Source organism: Ranitomeya variabilis, chromosome 1 (assembly GCF_051348905.1).
Source record: "Ranitomeya variabilis isolate aRanVar5 chromosome 1, aRanVar5.hap1, whole genome shotgun sequence".
NCBI lineage: Eukaryota > Metazoa > Chordata > Amphibia > Anura > Dendrobatidae > Ranitomeya > Ranitomeya variabilis.
Genome location: NC_135232.1, coordinates 540,800,825 through 540,806,606, shown reverse-complemented (window position 1 = coordinate 540,806,606; position 5,782 = coordinate 540,800,825). Strand labels below are relative to the sequence as shown.

At 43.9% G+C, this 5,782-nt stretch overlaps 1 long non-coding RNA gene across 3 annotated transcripts in view; it reads left to right on the top strand.

Annotated features, from left to right (window-relative positions):
* LOC143766819 (uncharacterized) overlaps nt 1-4,678 on the top strand; it is a 112,873-nt gene extending 108,195 nt beyond the window's left edge. The window contains exons 1-2 of one of the 3 annotated variants that reach the window (XR_013213646.1): nt 7-530; nt 4,445-4,678. This is a non-coding gene — a long non-coding RNA (uncharacterized LOC143766819). The other 2 variants (XR_013213644.1, XR_013213645.1) reach the window with 2 other exon arrangements.
* The last annotated feature ends 1,104 nt before the right edge of the window (nt 4,679-5,782 follow it).

Genomic DNA, 5,782 nt, shown 5'->3' with positions numbered 1-5,782 from the left:
ATTTCACCCAGACTATTTTTAAGGAGGCCAACACTATCGTTTTTTAGTTTCTTACTATTTATGTAGTTAAAGAATATTTTGGGATTATTTTTACTCTCTCTGGCAATGAGTCTCTCTGTCTCAATCTTTGCTGCCTTGATTTGCTTTTTACAGAATTTATTTAATTTTTTATATTTATTTAATGCCTCCTCACTACCTACTTCCTTTAATTCTCTAAATGCTTTCTTTTTGTCCCTTATTGCGCCCCTTACAGCTCTATTTAGCCATATTGGTTTCCTCCTATTTCTAGTATGTTTATTCCCATACGGTATATACTGTGCACAGGTCCTATCCAGGATGCAAATAAACGTCTCCCATTTTCTTTGTGTATTTTTATGTCTCAGGATATCGTCCCAGTTAATTGCACCAAGATCCTCTCTCATCCGTTGGAAATTTGCCCTCCTGAAGTTTAGTGTCCTTGTCACCCCTCTACTACACATCTTATTAAAGGAGACATGAAAACTTATTATTTGGTGATCACTATTCCCCAAGTGACCCCCAACTCTTATATTTGATATGCGGTCTGGCCTGTTGGTTAATATTAGGTCTAGCAGTGCCCCCCTTCTTGTTGGGTCCTGAACCAGTTGTGAAAGGTAATTGTCTCTCATAGTTGTCAAAATCCGATTACCTTTGCTGGAACTGCAGGTTTCTGTTCCCCAATCTATTTCAGGGTAGTTGAAGTCCCCCATAATAATGACTTCTCCTTGAGTCGCAGCTTCATCTATTTGCTTTACGAGGATATTCTCCTTTGCTTCCATTATTTTTGGAGATTTATAACAAACCCCTATCAGTAATGTATTATTTTTTTCCCCTCCCCTTATCTCCACCCACAGGGACTCTACATTTTCATTAAATTCACCTATTTTATCACGCAGGATGGGTTTTAAGGACTATTTTACATATAGACACACCCCACCCCCTCGCTTATCTGTACGGTCATTTCTGAACAGGCTATAGCCCTGCAAGTTAACAGCCCAGTCATGGCTCTCATCCAGCCATGTTTCAGATATCCCCACCATGTCATAATTATGCTCCAACAACATTAGTTCTAATTTGTCCATTTTGTTGGCGAGGCTTCTGGCATTAGTATACATGCACTTGATGTTCCTCTCTGTACCTCTATTCTTTCTTAAATTATTAACTGTTCTAACCCCACCTCCCATGCCACCGCCACCCACAACTTCCTTATTTGTGCCCAGGTCTCTATCTGCACTATCTTCCCCTCCTATAAATTGAATACCCTCCCCCCCCAATCCCTAGTTTAAACACTCCTCCAACCTTCTAGCCATTTTCTCCCCCAGCACAGCTGCACCTTCCCCATTGAGGTGCAGCCCGTCCCTAGCGTAGAGCCTGTAGCCAACTGAGAAGTCGGCCCAGTTCTGCAGGAACCCAAACCCCTCCTTCCTACACCAATTCTTGAGCCACTTATTAACCTCCCTAATCTCCCGTTGCCTCTCTGTCGTGGCACGTGGTACAGTCAGTATTTCGGAAAATACCATGTTGGAGGTCCTTGCTTGCAGCCTAATTCCCTGAAATCATCTTTAAGGACCTTCCACCTGCCTCTAACTTTGTCATTTGTGCCAATGTGCACCATGACCGCTGGGTTCTCACCAGCCCCTCCGAGTAATCTGTCCACCCGATCAGCGATGTGTCGGACTCGAGCACCAGGTAGGCAGCACACCGTTCGACGATCCCTGTCTTTGTGACTGATTGCCCTATCTGTTCCCCTAATAGAGTCCCCCACTACCAGTACCTGTCTGGCCTGCCCTGCTCTCCTATTTCCCTCATTACTGGAGCAGTCACTCCTCTGGCTTTCCGAGGACATGCCTGGCTGCAGCAGTGCTACCCCTGTACTGGCATCCCCCTAATCTGCCAACTTAGCAAACTTGTTAGGGTGTGCCAGATCAGGACTAGCCTCCCTGGCACTCTTCCCTCTACCCCGCTTCCTAAATGTCGCCCAGCTTGCTACTTCGCTGTCCTGCAGCTCCATCCTACCATCCCCCCCCCCCTCATCTATCCCATTGAGCGTCTGCTCAGTGAGCAGAAGACTCCTTTCCATGTTGTCAATGGATCTGTGTTGCCAGCTGCACATTTAGATCCAGAATCTTGGCTTCCAAATGCTCAATGTGCTCACATCTCGCACAGCAGTATGCACCCTCGACCGGCTGATCAAGGATTGCATACATGTGGCAAGATGTGCACTGGATGGCATTAACAATAGTGGAGCACATTTCCTAATGGGGATTGCACCACACAGAAACGTTAAATAAAAAAATAAATACAAAGTATTAATAAAAAAACAGACAGCAATTCCTCCCTTGGAAACTCCCTGATTCCAAAGTCACTGAATCACAAGTCACACTTACCGCCATTCACACTTACACTCAGGTCACACTCAGCACGCTCACACTCGCTATGCTGAAGATTTATAGATTTTTTTTTTTTTCTCTATTTCCCCTCAACAGCAATCCACCTTGCTGTTCAAATGCGCTTACCCTTTGAGTTCAATGGTGGTGCGTACATGTCAGATCTTTCACATGGACCATATGTCCATGTGAAAAACCCGCAAGCTTGTCCATTTTATTCACCATTGATGAAATGCATGTGGCACAGGTGCACACTGATGACACATGGAAAGTTCACGCTTTTCCCGGGTGCTGAAGACCACTCTGATCGATCGCTGTTGCCTGATCTCTCTAAGCTCAGTGCGACCAGGTGACAATGATGGGAGTTGTATTCAGCAGCAGCTGTGTAACTCCTGGGTAAAGTAAAGAGATAAATAAAAAAAAAAAAACCTGGGTAGGCTCCCACACAATTTTCTGAACCGACAGCGAGAAAGATGGCTGATATTAATAAAGTGGGACTAGGGACAATACCCCATAAGGATATTAATAACCGCTCACCACTGCTTGCTAAGCCTTTCTTGGTGAATTTATGGGGACCCCAGAAAAAAATGGGTACCGCTGGTCACTGCCAGTTATTCCAACACTGAGTTCAGTGTAAGCCAGCCAATGAACTGCGGTAACCTTCATGATGTCACTGCTAGCACTGAGAATTTTCTCATGGTGCTAGCGGTGATTTCACTGAGGTCACCGCTGTTCATCAGGCTGCTCACAATGAGCAGCGCATGGGAACCGCAGCTTCAGTGACCCAAAGTAACCTCCATGATGTCTGCGCAGGTCACTGAAGCTGCGCTCTAACGCTAAGTGTCTCCTGGATGCCAGGCTGAACAATCAACTCATATCACCATTCATCAGGGCCTCCAGATGAAGCAGAGATGGATTACGGCGGGGGACAAATAATTGTTGCCGGACAGGTGAGGAATATGGTGTGTTTTTGTGGTTTTTAAAATTTTACACAAATAGGTAAAAGAGGGTGGGGAGTGTTTATTTCCAATGAAAGGATTTTATTCTGGCTGTGCCTTTTCACAATATGACTATGGGGTTAGTAATGGGGGCGTCTTATAGAGCTCAACCGTATTGGGTGAAGGTTGATGTCAGCTGTTTTATATCCGCTGACATCTAGCCCAGGAATTAGTAATGGAGAGGCATCTATTAGATGCCCAATTGCTAACCCCATAGTCATATTGTATAAACACTCAGCCAGAATAAAATCCTTTTATTTGAAATAACCACTGCCAACCCTCTTGAACCTATTCATTAGTGTAAATAATCCCACTTTCCCCCACACCAGGGCAAGTGGGAAGAGCAAGGCCAAGTACCAGAAATGGTGCATTGAAGGGGGGCAATATCCATGGTCCTTTCCTTGACCATTAAAATCCACAGCTCTCTGTTTAGCCTTTGCTGGTTAGAATTTATAGGGGGACCCTTTTTTTTCTGGCGTACCCCGTAAACTAACTATTAAAGGCTAAACAAACAGCTGTGAGCTGTTAATAGTCTTGGAACCTTTTGGGATATTAGCCCCTTTCCCAGAATAGTAACATCAGCCCCAGCGGTCAGCTTTCCCTCTGCTGGTTATGAAAATTAGGTGGGAGCTCAAAACTTGTTTTTTATTTTTTTATTAAATAAAAGAAAAAAAAGTACAGAAATTCTATACTTATATGAAATATGCTGCATTCCATAAATGATACACGGATGATACATACATACATACATACATACATACATACATACATACATACATACATACATACATACATACATACATACATACCATGGATCTGACAAGTACTGCTTTTTCCAGTACCAAAATCACCAGGATGTGTGAAGGGGCCTAAGTGTAAGAGCGCTTCCAGCAGCACAGAACATGTCATGATGGACGTGGGGTTAGTGAGATTGGGGTAGTGTCATAGTGTGAGGTCAGTGTGACTCCAGTCTTTTACCCTGCATTTTGGTAGGCCTTTTCTCTGTGACCCCCTTTGTCTTTCTTCCCCTCTTGCCCTCAGAACCAGAAGGACCCAGACATCGTTCGTAAGTTGATGAAATCGGTGGATGGAGCAGTGGACTGTAAGCAGGATGGAGAGCTAAATTTCCAGGAGTTCATGAACCTGATCGGAGGGATGATGGTGGCTTGTCATCAAGCTCTATTGAGACATCTGAATCGGGTGTGAGGAGCCTGGGGCTCCCCAACCATTGTCTGTTTTTGTCACTTTTCTTGTAATAAAATGATAAAATCATCACCACAAGTCTTGTACGGTTCAGAGATGTCTGAGGTTAAATGACACTACATCAATGACCTCTTTCCCCAGCACAGTCTTGCCTCTTGCCGAACAAAGGACAAAATGGGCAGGGATAAGATAAAACGAGCCCAAAAGTTGGCACTCCTGAGGTGTCCACTTTACCTATTAAAATGCTGGTAAACAATCCTGGATTGTAACATAGGGTACTGTTACTTTCAAAATGGATGCTGTCTCTTACCATCGTCTTTGTCATACAGACCCTATAGCAATAAAATGTCCAGACTCCAGCACAGGCCTCTTCTTTATGCCACCTTAAACTAGTATGTCTCCATAAGGAGCTACTGTGTATGTCACATGACTCAAAACTATATCCACAGTCCACTTACCAGGCCAATTGGGTAATCAAAGGGGTTGTGTCTAGAGATGAGCAAATATTTCAATGTTCGGATTACGATCGCCGAATTTGCAATATTCGCTGAACATAACCGAATGCCATTCAAGTCAATGGGAGGCAAAAACAAACGGATGCACAACACCTTATAATGGCCCCAAAATCTGCTAACACATCAAATGAGGGGCAGACATCAGGAAAGTGGCCTCAATTCACCCACAGTATAAATTGTAGCATGGCAGCACTACAGCAATCAGCCAGCCATGAGGTATAGGGGTCTGGGACAGCATTTACAGGTTTCAATTAAACGCAGTAAGATGAGGTGGGTGATGGATCAGTGTTGGGCACTTTTGATGGAAGCCCTGATACCACATACACTAGCTCAACCTGCTTTCGTGCTCATCCACACTCAGGTGGCACAAATATCATATCAATTTTGTAGACTACTAATGTCAGAATAATCTAAGGATAATAACATGGGTAGTTGACTCCAAGGAAGTGAAGGTCTGCTGGTCTTGGAGGCATACTGGTACAGGCAACAAGCAAGAAGGAGACGCAACCAGAAGTCTACACATTTACAAAAATTAGCAGCAGACACCAACAAAGTGGCATCTATTATTATTAATTTATTATTATAGCGCCATTTATTCCATGGCGCTTTACATGTGAGGAGGGGTATACATAATAAAAACAAGGACAACAATCTTAAACAG